The sequence below is a fragment of the Chlorocebus sabaeus genome, chromosome 11 (assembly GCF_047675955.1).
Source record: "Chlorocebus sabaeus isolate Y175 chromosome 11, mChlSab1.0.hap1, whole genome shotgun sequence".
Classification (NCBI taxonomy): domain Eukaryota; kingdom Metazoa; phylum Chordata; class Mammalia; order Primates; family Cercopithecidae; genus Chlorocebus; species Chlorocebus sabaeus.
This window is the reverse complement of record NC_132914.1, coordinates 61,264,174-61,277,405: the sequence shown is the minus strand read 5'-3', so window position 1 is coordinate 61,277,405 and position 13,232 is coordinate 61,264,174. Positions and strand designations below refer to the sequence as shown.

The 13,232-nt window shown below is 41.9% G+C and overlaps 1 pseudogene; it reads right to left on the bottom strand.

The window, feature by feature from the left end:
• Positions 1-3,313: 3,313 nt before the first annotated feature.
• Positions 3,314-5,483, bottom strand: LOC103238634 (polyadenylate-binding protein 1 pseudogene; annotated as a pseudogene).
• Between the last annotated feature and the right edge of the window lie 7,749 nt (positions 5,484-13,232).

Below are 13,232 nucleotides of genomic sequence, written 5' to 3'. Positions count from 1 at the left end.
TGTATCACTTAATAAAATCTAATAATATTTGTCTTTTCACGTGAAGAGTAATTTAAAGCTATTGAAACTCTGAGAAACTTTAATATGGCTCTTTTGACAAACACTTCCTACTTTTTTCTTTTCTTTTTTTTTTTTTTTTTTTGAGACGGAATCTCCCTCTGTCGCCCAGGCTGGAGTGCAGTGGCCGGATCTCAGCTCACTGCAAGCTCCGCCTCCCGGGTTCACGCCATTCTCCTGCCTCAGCCTCCTGAGTAGCTGGGACTATAGGCGCCCGCCACCTCGCCCGGCTAGTTTTTTGTATTTTTTAGTAGAGACGGGGTTTCACTGTGTTAGCCAGGATGGTCTTGATCTCCTGACCTCGTGATCCGCCCGTCTCGGCCTCCCAAAGTGCTGGGATTACAGGCTTGAGCCACCGCGCCCGGCCTTTCTTTCTTTTTTTGAGATGGAGTCTCACTCTGTTGCCCAGACTGAAGTGCAGGGGCGTGACCTCGGCTCACTGCAACCTCTGCTTCCTGGGTTCAAACAATTCTCCTGTCTCAGCCTCCCGAGTAGCTGGGATTACAGGTGACTGCCCCCATGCCCAGCTAAGTTTTGTATTTTTAGAAGAGACAGGGTTTCACTGTGTTGGCCAGGATGGTCTCGATCTCCCGATGTCAAGTCATCCTCCCACCTTGGTCTTCCAAAGTGCTGAGATTGCAAGCGTGTGCCACCGCATTCGGCCAACATGTCCTACTTTTTGTTTCTGATTTAGCACTCAAATGTCAAGAACATGAACCCATTTTTCATTAAATAATGAACACGTTAGATTCTAACCAGTGTATTTAACAATGAACACATTTTAGAATCTAACCAGTTCATTTAAGAAAAATTAAAAACTTCTAGCAACAAGGATATCATCTTGATAATTACTGAATGTTTAAAAGTATTTAATTCTTAGGTTAAAGAAAAGGACTTAGGAAACCACAGAGGGGCATGACGGCTGGGTGTTCTGCTCAATAGCTCTAAAGCTGCAGTGTGCGAGACAACCGCTTACTCCAAAGATCTGTTCATCCAACTGCTGATACTCTCCTTTCCCAGTTCCCTACTCTCCTCTGGCTCTTAAGTTGAGAAATACCAGAAGCAAAAAGTCAGAAATACCATGATGCTATCTGTGATTTCACTGCTCCCTCTTTCGGACATAGACTGCACCTGCACCATGAGAGTCATCCACTTTCCACGGCATAATAAAATAAGTGACTTTCATTTCTGTATTTCTACTTTGTAACCAAAACTATCAAAAGGTATTCAGTACATAAAGACTTCAAATTAATATCTTTTTATATATTTACCTATTTAATTCAGATATATCTATCTGCCATAGTGATATAAATATAGACAGGTAGATGGATGATAGAGAGATGGAGATATGGCTAGAGATATAGATAGATACAGGTGATAGGCTTGTTTTCCTTCTGTTTGTTTTTTCTAAGTCTTTGTGACATGGAATTTCCCTCCACAAAGCATTTGAAAATATTGTTATCAATTGACAATTTACCCTTGACTTGATGTCTTTTTATCAAATTCTATTTCATACCTTTTATTTTTTTTATTTTTTATTTATTTATTTTTTTTGAGACAGAGTCTCGCTCTGTCACCCAGACTGGAGTGCAGTGGCCGGATCTCAGCTCACTGCAAGCTCCGCCTCCCGGGATTATGCCATTCTCCTGCCTCAGCCTCCCAAGTAGCTGGGACTACAGGCACCCACCACCTCGCCCGGCTAGTTTTTTGTATTTTTTAGTGGAGACGGGGTTTCACCGTGTTAGCCAGGATGGTCTCGGTCTCCTGACCTCAAATGATACACCCGTCTCAGCCTCCCAAAGTGCTGGGATTACAGGTGTGAGCCACCACGCCCGGCCATATTATTATTATTTTTGAGACAGGCTCTGTTTCAAAGGGCTGGAGCTGCAATCACGGCTCACTGCAGCCTTAACCTCTTGTGCTCAAGTGATCCTCCCACCTCAGCCTCCTGAGTAGCTGGGACTGCAGGTGTGTGCCACCATGCCCAGCTAATTTTTGTAATTTTGCAGAGATGGGGTTTCTCCATGTTACCCAGGCTGGTCTCAGAACTCCTGGGCTCAAGTGATCTGCCCGCTTTGACCTCCCAAGGTGTTGTGATTACAGGTGTGAGCCACCACGCTCAGCACCAACTTTATTAGCTTATATTTTATTCCTTTCCTTTCTATTCTTCCCTCCCTCCCTTCCTACCTTTCCTGCTTTCTCCCCTATTTTCTGTGATCTTTTGTAACTGCTGAAATGATCACATGTATTCCTTGCTACAGTGCAAGGTATATTGGGTAACAAAATATATGGGGAAGATAATAGCCATATATAAGTCAGAGGGTCCCTCTATTACTTTTGTTATTCATTAAGTTGAGCCAAGATTTTGTGGGCTTTACAATTAATTGGGAGATACAAGCATATGATGCAAAATTCATGTGGTATCAAAATGTATACAGTGAGGGAAAAGTCTGTTTTACACATCAGCTTCCCGCCTAAGGGACAATCTTCGTTGCCTGTTCCTTAACACATGTATTTTAAAAGCAAAATCCTCTGCACATGGTTAACAAAATGAAGTGGAATTTCAGAGCGATATTATGTTCCTCATTTAATGGAGAGAAAAAAGAATATGCCCTCAAATACCCTTCTGCCTCCCCTTCCCTCTCTCCCTTCCTTCCTTCTTTTTTGAGATGGAGTCTTGCTCTGTCGCACCGTCCCACCCTTCCCCTTCCCTCCCTCCCTCTGTCCCTTCTTTTTTGAGATGGAGTCTTGCTCTGTTGCCCAGGCTGGAGCACAGTGACACGATCTCAGCTCACTGCAACCTCTGTCTCCTGGGTTCAAACAATTCTCCTGCCTCAGTCTCCCGAGTAGCTGGGATTACAGGCGCGTGCCACTATGCCCGGCTACTTTTTGTATTTTATTTTATTTTTTCACTGTTTAAAGAATTTTTATTAAAGTCATAATTTTATAATCTGAATTACGTTTCCTTGCTCAGTTAATTCTGTTACTTAACACAGAACTGACATTTTGAGCTATTCCACAGTAAAGAATTACAAAATTAAAGAAAGGAATGCTTTAAATTGTTGTACTTTACTGAAAATTCTTTTTCCCAGAGTCTATAAAACATTAATGTGTTTTCATATTTTACTATTTGTGTGTGTGTGTGTGTGTTTAATTTTTAAATCAGTAAGTAGTCTAGGACTAGTGTTATGTTTGCTAGACCTGGCATTTGCTTGGTACATAAGGTTCAAAGTTTCTTTTCCTTTTTAAATTTATTTTATAATTTGCAATGTTTTTTCCATAATATTTACATTTTTCTTCTGTGAAGTACAAGTTTCTTTTCGTGGTCCCTGATCAATTTTAAACAGTTGGAACACGGGTGGCACTGTTAACTGCTTTCTGGGCAGCCTCTTTAGCTTGGTGGGCTTGTAGTACAGCTACAGCTTCATCAGCCTTAGAACAGAGTGACTCTGGAGACTCCAGCATATGAAGAAGTTCTGAATTACCAGTCTCCAACAACATGCCAGTGATTTTACCAGCAAGAGTAGGGTGCATGGCTTGAATAAGAGGAAACAGCCGTTCACCCAACATCTGCTTTTGCTCTTGAGGATGGGCAGATACCAACATGGAAGCAGTCAAAAGGTTCCTGACCTTGTACATGAACAGCAGGCTGTTGCATTGTAACCTGTGGCTGTGCATTACGATGTTTCTGAGGATTGTGAACTCCCGCAGCATAGTTATAATGTGGAGTTGCACAGCAGCAGCTGCAGGACATGGACCCATTGTCTGTGTTGATGTGTTAGCAACACGCTGTGTTGACATGACTCGTGGAACCGGTGAAGAAGTTGGTCTTATAGTACCAAATGGTGGTCTAGGAGCAGCTGGGCAGATAGCACTGGGCATATTTTGGAATGGATGAGGTCTGGCCCCCTAGGCAGTCCAGCGAGGACGTGGTCTTAGTTGAGCAATTTGGCTAGAAGGATGGTATGCAGCACCGTTCTGAGTCTGTGGGATAGCTGCCATGAAGTAACCTGAAGGAGGTGCTGGCTGGTAGGGGTTGATTACAGGGTTGGGCATAGCTCACACACATGCCATTCTCTTCATATACTGGTTAGTGAGGTGAGCCTGGCACTCTTCTTTGCACTGAGCTAAAGCTACATACAATGGCTTTGTGGCCACAATTCTACCATTCATTTCTGTAACTGCTTTAGTGGCTTCTTCTGGTGAGGAGAAATATATAAAACCAAACCTTTTGCTGCGATCACCCTCAATCATAACCTTTGCACTACTGATTGTACCAAATGGAGAAAACTCTTTCCGGAGACGTTCATCATCAATGCCATCATCAAGATTTTTCACATAAAGATTAACACCGTGGTATCTGGTGATCCTATCTTGTTTCATCTGTTCAAACTTGCGCTTAAGTTCTGTCTGCCCTTCCACTTTTTTCTGAGCTCTGCCAACATAAATTTGTTTTCCACCGAGCTCCTTTCCATTCATTTCATCCACAGCTTTCTGTGCATCTTCAAGCCTTTCAAAGCTTACAAATCCAAATCCTTTGGATTTTCCACTTTCATCAGTCATTACTTTCACATTTAAGGTAGGCCGAAACTTGCCAAAGAGATCCTTAAGGCGCTCACCATCCATGCCTTCTCCAAAATTCTTAACGTAAACATTGGTGAACTCTTTTGCCCTAGCTCCAAGTTCAGCTTCTCCTTCTTTACGAGACGTAAATCGTGCAACAACTACCTTGCGATCATTTAGAAGCATTCCATTCATTTTTTCCATAGCTCTTTCAGCTGCTTCCTGTGTCTCAAAGTGTACAAATCCATAGTCCTTGGAATCATTTTCATCACAGACCATCTTACATGAAATTCAGGATGTTACCAAAAGGAGAAAATGTATCATACAGTGCTTATTATCAATGGATTTGTCCAGATTTTTAATATATGCAGTCCACTCCACTTCTGTGAAGTGATGGATCACGCTGAGACCACACGATGCCTACTGCCTTGCCCTTTATAACATCAAAATTCATAGTGTTCACAGCATGCTCCGCGTGCGCCGGCTGCTGGAAGTTCACATACGCGTAGCCCAAGGAGCAGCGGGTGATCATGTCCCTGCAGACCCGGATGGAGAGGATGGGCCAGGCCGGGCTGAACTTTAGAGCATCGCGTGGGTCACGTCGGGATGGAGGTCCCCCACGTACAGCGAGGACGGGGGGTAGCTGGGGGCACTGGGGTTCATCTCCGCACGGCTGCCCGCAGGGCCACGGGCCGCGACCTTTCTGTGAGAGGAGGAGAGTGAATACCAGGGCTGGGAGCCCGAGACGGGAGGAGGGGAGCGGGGGCAAGCGCAGAGGGCCAAAAATCACCCGGAATCGAAAACTACTCAACCGCCCCAGAGCGGTGTTGATCCGCTGCCGCTGGCTGCGGGCGAGGGTGGCGGTGTCAGTCTGGGCAGCGGAAGGCCTCTGTCTCTTGGTTCCTTCTTGGAGCTGCTGCGGGCGGGCGGGTCGGCCTCGGCTGCTTCAAGGAGTTATTTTATAAAAGAAGAAGAAAAAAAAAAAAGTCAACGGCGGGGGAGAGGCAGATTTTTTGTACATTTTGGGGAAGTTTTAAAAATTTTTTTTAGTTTTTTTTTTTTTTTTTTTTAAATAATAAGTGTATGTTCCGAGCCTGGAGCACATACTCCGCACTCTCAGCACTAACCGCCGGGGAGAAGGGGCTAATTGTGTATTTTCAGTAGAGACGGGGTTTCGCCATATTGGCCAGGCTGGTATGGAACTCCTGACCTCAGGTGATCTGTCCACCTAGGCCTCCCAAAGTGCTGAGATTACAGGCGTGAGCCACCACGCCCGGCCAGTTTTTCTTTTTTTCTGATGTAGGCACTTGTAGCTATAAAATTCCCTCAGTACTTAACTGCTTTTGCTGTATCCCATAGATTTTGGTATGTTATGTTTCCATTATCATTTGATTCAATAAATATTTCAGTTTCGTTTTTAATTACTTCATTGATCCACTGGTCGTTCAAGAGTATATTGTTTAATTTCCATGTGTTTATATAGTTTCCAAAATTCCTCTTGTTATTAATTTCTAGGTTTGTTTCATTGTGATCAGAGAAAATGTTTGATATTATTTCAGGTTTTTTTGTTTTGTTTTTTTTTAGACGGAGTCTTGCTCTGTCACCCAGGCTGGAGTGCAGTGGCGTGATCTCGACTCATTGCAACCTCTGCCTCCTGGGTTCAAGTGATTCCCTTGCTTCAGCCTCCCAAGTAGCGGAGACTACAGGCATGCGCCACCATGCCTGGCTAATTTTTGAATTTTTAGTAGAGATGGGGTTTCACTATGTTGGCCAGGCTGGTCTCAAACTCCTGACCTTGTGATCTGCCTGCCTCAGCCTCCCAAAGTGTTGGGATTACAGGTGTGAGCCACCATCCCCGGCCCAGTATTTTTTATTTATTTTTTTAATGTTTTAAGACTTGTTTTGTGACCTAAGAGTTGGTCTATTCTTGAGAATAATCTATGTGCTGAGGAAAATAATGTGTATTCTGCAGCCATTGGATGAAATGTTCTGTAAATATCTATTGAATCCATTTGTTTTATAATGCAAATTAGGTCCAATTTGTTAATTTTCTATCTGGAAGATCTGTCCAGTGCTGAAAGTGGGGTGTTGAAGTCTTCAGGTATTACCATATTGGGACCTCTCTCTCTCTTCAGCTCTCATAATATTTACTTTATATATCTGAGTGCTCCAGTGTTGGGTACATATACATTTAAAATTGTTGTATCCTCTTGCTGAACTGACTCCTTTATCCTTATATAGTGACTTTCTTTGTCTCTTCTTATAGATTTGTCTTGAAATCGATTTTGTCTGTTACAAGTATAGCTACTCCTGGTCTTTTTTGTTTTTTATTGGCAAGGAATATCTTTCTATCACTTTATTTTCAGTCTATGTGTGTCTTTGTAGGTGAAGTGTCTTTCTTGTAAGCAACAGATCATGGGTCTTATTTTTTTTTTTATCCATTTAGCCACTCTGTGTCTTTTGATTGGAGAGGTTAGTCCATTGGGGAGTTTGCATTCAATGTTATTATTGATAAGTAAGAACTTAACTTTTGCAATTTTGTTACTTGTTTTCTGGCTGTTTTGTGGTCTTCTTTCTTTCTTTTCTTCCTGTTTTCCCTTAGTAAATGTTATTTTCTCTGGTGATATGATTTAGTTCCTTGCTTTTTGTTTTTTGTGTATTCATGGTATGTTTTTTGGTTTGAGATTACCATGAGGCTTGCAAATACTATCTTATAACCCATTATTTTAAGCTGATAAAAACTTATCACTGTTTGTATAAACAAGCAAAAAGAAAGCTAATAAAAAGTTTACACCCTAACTTCATCCCCCCTTTCTAATTTTTTGTTGTTTCTATTTATATCTTATTATACTGTTCATGTCTTAAAAAGTTGTCATAGTTATTATTTTTGATTGATTCATCATTTAATCTTTCTGCTTATGATAAGAATAGTTTACCCACCACAGTTACAGTGTTATCATAGTCTGTGTTTTTCTGTGTCTTTACTATTACCAGTGAGTTTTGTACCTTTTCTTTCAAATTGAAGAACTCTCTTTAGCATTTCTTGTAGGACAGGTCTGGTATTGATGAAATCCCTCAATTTTTGTTTGTCTGGGCAAGTCTTTACTTATCCTCTATATCTGAAGGATGTTTGCACTGGATATACTATTCTAGGGTAAAAGTATTTTTTTTTAATTCAGCATTTTAAATATGTCATGCCACTCTCCCTTGGCCTGTAAGATTTTCACTGAAAAGTCTGCTGCCAGATGTATTGGAGCTCCATTGTATGTTATTTGTTTGTTTTCTCTTGCTGCTTTTAGGATCCTTTCTTTATCCTTGACCTGTGGGAGTTTGATTATTAAATGCCTTAAGGTAGTCATCTTTGGGTTAAATCAGCTTGGTGTTCTTTAATCTTCTTGTACTTGGATATTTATATGTTTCTTAATGTTTGGGAAGTTCTCTGTTATTATCCTTTTGAATAAACTTCCTACCCCTGTCTCTCTACCTCCTTCTTAAGGCCAATAACTCTTAGATTTTCCCTTTTGAGGCTATTTTCTAGATCCTTTAGGGATGCTTCATTGTTTTTTATTATTTTTTTCTTTTGTCTCTTCTGACTGTGTATTTTCAAATAGTCTGTCTTCACGCTAATTCTTTCTTCTGCTTGATTCATTCTGCTGTTAAAGGCCTCTGATGTATTCTTCAGTATGCCAATTGCATTTTTCAGCTCCAGAATTTCTGCTTGATTTTTCTTATTTCAATCTCTTTGTTAAATTTTTCTTATAGAATTGAATTCTGAATTCCTTCTCTGTGTTATCTTGAATTTCTTTGAGTTTCTTCAACACAGCTATTTCAAATTTTTCATCAGAACATTCACATATCTCTGCTTTTCCAGAATTTGTCTCCAGTGCCTTATTTAGTTTTTTTGGTGAAGTCACATTTTCCTAGAGTGTCTTGATACTTAAGGATGTTTGCTTGTGTGTGGGCATTGAAGAGTTAAGTGTTTATTGTTTCACCTGAAGCCAGCAAGTCCCAGAGGTTCACTGTCTGGGTCAGACTACTGCAAATGTTCCCTTAAGGCTCAAGGGCTCTTAAGTCAGCTTTTTTTTTTTTTTTTTTTTTTTTGATGGTTCCTGGCCTGGGACTTGTCCTTCATGGCGATGTTCTCCCCTTGGCCCAAGGCAGGTCCAGAAATGCCCACCAAGAGTCAAGTCCTAGAATTGGGGACCTCGTGAGCCAACTTGATGCTCTACCTAGCTGTGGCTGTGCTGTTATCTAAGGTGAAAGACAATGTCCCCTTCACGTTTTCCTCTGCTTTTCGCAAGCAGAAGGAGTTTTCCCTGTAGCTACCACAGCTGGTAATATGCTGAGTCTCACCTGAAGCCAGCAAGTCCCAGAGGTTCACCAAGGCCCTTGATGTAGTACCTGGGTATAACTGGTGGTTATTCAGAGCCCAGGGGCTTTTCAGTTAGCAGGTGATGAATGCTACCAGGACTGGATCCTTCCCTTCAAAACAGTGGGCTCCCTTCTGGCCCAGGGCACGTCTAGAAATGTTGTCCAGGAGCTACGGCCTGGAACAGGGGCCTCATGACTCTGACGCTTTGTCCTGCTGTGGCTGACCTGGCATCCAAGATTCAAGACAAAATCCTCATGGTTCTTCCCTCTCCTCAAGTGGAAGAAAGGGGTCCTTTTGGAGCTGCAAGCTGTGCATCCTGGAGTTAGGGGAGGGGCGATGCCAGCACTCCCTTTGCTATGCCAGCTAATGTCTCAGTAGGTCATGTGCCCCCGAAGTCCACTGTCTCTGGGCCTAGTTCAGCACTAGGACTCACCCAAGAATAGCAATCCTATGGCCAAGACTTCCTTTCAAGTTTATTTAGAGACCTAGAGCACTTTAGCCCTCAGTGGCAAGGTTTGTGGGAACTCAAGTTCAGACTGCTGGGGTTGGCAATTCCCCTCTGGCTAGGGCTGGTTTGAAAGGCTCCCTCTGTGGGTGGATGCCAGCTGAGGTTGGTCCGGTTTTCCTTTCTGCTCCAACAGGACAGCACGCAGAGTTTAGTGCCTCATAATTGCTGTGTTTTCCCTCCCCCAGCACTCATAGATGCTCTTTGCACCATGCCACCAATGCCATGGGATGAGGAGGGGTGGCACTGATGATTCAGAACTGTCTTCTCTATCTCTTCATTGCCTCTTTCAGCAATACAAAGTTAAACCCAGCTATGATGAGGGCTTGCCTGATTTTTGGTTCCTATGAAGGTGTTATTTTCTGTGTAGACCATTGTTAAATTGGTGTCTTTGCAGTGGGGAGTGGGAAGGAGATCGGTGAAGACTTCTATTCCACCATGTTGCTGTACCTTCCCATATCCCATTACTGATAATGTATTGATCACTTGGTTAAGTTGCTGCTTTCTCGACTGTAAACTTGTATGTTTTTTCCTTTGTAACTACTTAAGTATACTGCGAGGAAATACTTTGAGACTATGTAAATCTCCTGCTTCTTATCAGACCACTAATTTTAGAAGAATTGGTTAACCTATCAGAGAAGAGTGATTATCTTTCATTTCCTAGAAATGCATAAGCCAGACAATAAGGGAAAGCATCCCTGAAAGCCAAATGTGCTAGTCAGGATGGGCTGGGTTATGCTGTGACAACAAACAACCCTCAAATCGCAGTGACTTAATACAGTAAAAGTTTATTTATCTCATTTTTCATGTTCATTGTGAGTTGCTGGGGGGTTCTTCTCACTCAGGGATGCAGGCTGACTGAGGTCCATTTGGACACAAGCTTCCCTAACTGGTGAGGTAGAAAAAGAGAATGAGAGACCGGGCGTGGTGGCTCATACCTGTAATCTCAGGACTTTTGGAGGCTGAGGCAGGTGAATCACTTGAGGTCAGGAGTTCGAGACCAGCCTGACCAACATCGTGAAAACCAGTCTCTGCTAATAATACAAACATTAGCTGGGCATGGCGGCACATGCCTGTAACCCCAGCTACTTGGGTGGCTGAGGCAGGAGAATCGCTTGAATCAGGGAGGTGGAGGTTGCAGTGAGCCAAGATCGCACCATCGCACTCCCGCCTGGGCAACAATAGCAAAACTCTGTCTCAAAAAAAAAAAAAAAAAAAAAAGAAGAAGAAAGAGGGAATGAAGTTGATAGCACTTTGGCTTCTCCCAAGGATTGAAACACGTTACCTACGGTATACTCTGTTGGCTAAAGTAAGCCACAACAATAGTCCTATCGTCCAAGAGGTCCACTGAGTGTAATCCTAATATGTGCTCAAGAGAGTAGAACTGAAATGCTTGTGAATAGCCTCCAGGACTTTAACATCACATCTCCTGTACTTCAGGTTTCACTAGTAGGGTGTGGTAACTCAGACTATTTCCAATATTTTCTCTCTTTCAGAAGATGGAGTATACACCTCCACCTCTTTGAGTTCAGTCTTGACCCTGTGACTGCTTTGGCCTTTGGAAACTGGGCTGAAGGGACAGGGTGTCAGTTCCAGGGAGAAACTTTGAGATCCAGGGCATGACTCATCACAAGGTACATCAATGATTGTCCCGTCCGGTTTTGACACTTCACTGTGAGAATAAAATATTGCAGAGAGGGGCTACTCCTTCCGCATGGGTTTTGGAAAGACTAAGACGTGTGGGACCAAGTTGAGCAGGGCCCAGCCGTGCCCTGCACAGTTGCAGCAGATAGGCAACCTCAATGTAATGAGGACAAGAAATACATGTCTGTTTTTGTACACCACTGAGATATTGAGGTTGCTTATTGTCAGGCCAGGACTAGGGTACTGAGAGTAAAGCGCTCTCCTTGGGGCAAGCTTCAGGGGGCACCAAACAGCATAGTAATCAAGGTGAGTGATATTTTCATGCAATTACTACCACCAAAAGTAATGTAAAATAATCCATGATGAACAAAATTTCCAAAGTCGGAATCAAGACCAGATGAGCAGTATAGCTTAGCAAAAGCTCACTGAAGAAGAGTTTTTATGCAACTAAAACAAACTCTAGCTGAGTTTTAGCAAGAGAAGGGAAGGAACAGAAAGCTGTTAGGAAATAATAAATTGTCAACAGCAGTTAGAAATGTGTTTCTGAGTTAATTATTCATTATTACGTTTTCTGTTTTGTTTTAGTGAATTTTTAAAAGCTTTAAACATGTAAAGCATCTCAAACAACAGATTGCAAAAAGACAGTAAATCAAAGAGAGAAAAACACAAACAAGGAATGTTTTAGAAATTTAGTCCCAAGACTGGCACGGTGGCTGACGCTTGTAATCCTAGCATTTTGGGAGGCTGAGGTGGGTGGATCACCTGAGGTCAGGAGTTCAAGACCAGCCTGGTCAACATGGCAAAACCTCCGTCTCTACTAAAAAAAAAAAGAAAAAGAAAAAAAAATGTAGCCAGGCGTGGTGGCACATGTCTGTAATCTCAGCCACTCAGGAGGCTGAAGCAGGAGAATTGCTTGAACCCAGGGGGCAGAGGTTGCAGTGAGCTGAGATTTCGCCACTATACTCCAGCTTGGGTGGAAGAATGAAACTCTGTTTTAAAAAAAATATTTAGGCCCAAACTGCACCTCCCTGGAAAGAATTAGCAGCCAATTTGGAGCGAAGTAGTGATGGTTTAGTGAGGCCCCTCCAGCCTGGCAGGGGAATTCCTCTTCTGCTATGTAGTTTTTAAAACCAAGGCTTCACTACCCAGGAAGTTAAGTTGCAACAATAGTGTTTTCCATTTTCATCTCAGAAAGGTAAATAAGATAATTTATTTAAAGCAATTCAAATCTATCTCAAGCAAGACAGACACATAGAAACCATAGTTGAATCAAAGATAAGTTTAAATACCAGGTTGATTTAGCCATCTGGATATTTTGAGAAATCAACAAACGGAAGCTTATTTGACTAACTTCTTTCAGTAAACAATCTGAGAATCTGTCATTTGTGTTGGGATTGATACAACCAGTTATCATAACGAAAGAGGCAAAATGTGTATTCTAGAAAGTAAATAAAAGACAAAGGCTTCAGCATCTGAGAAGATTTTCAAGTGCTTAATGTGTCAATGTATGACTTTTTTTTTTTTTTAAACCATTACAGACTGCAAAATTTAAAGGCCAACAATGAGTTTAAGTCCTAGAAACTGTGGTTTGCTGCCTAGAGCAGTACCTGCAACACAGTAACTGTTCAACAGGTTTGCGTAAAAGGAATGTTTTAGTGAAACTTTAGTGGAAGTTTGCCATACACCAGACTGTAAAAAGTGTACTATATTCACCTGCATAATTTGCTCCTTTTTGGAAAAAGTTATTGTAACAGTAAAGCAGGACACATATGAATCTTTGCAATAAGATGTAGTTCAACAAAAACGCATCTCGACAGTTGAACAGCCTAGACCGTACTGTCCCGTGTTTTGGCTGCTTTGGCAACAACTTCACCTCTAGCACAAATGTAGCACTCCTAGGGAGTGAGATTGCAAGTCAAAAATAAGGAATGCAGTTTCCTTTCAACTGATAACTTTTTAAAAATCTGTATTAAAAAAAAATCTGTATTTCTGCTATAGGAAATAACCCAACTACAATGTACAAAACTAGAAGACACATTTTTGCCTAATTAGCTTACTTAAATAAAATAACTATAACTCTTAAAATAGTGT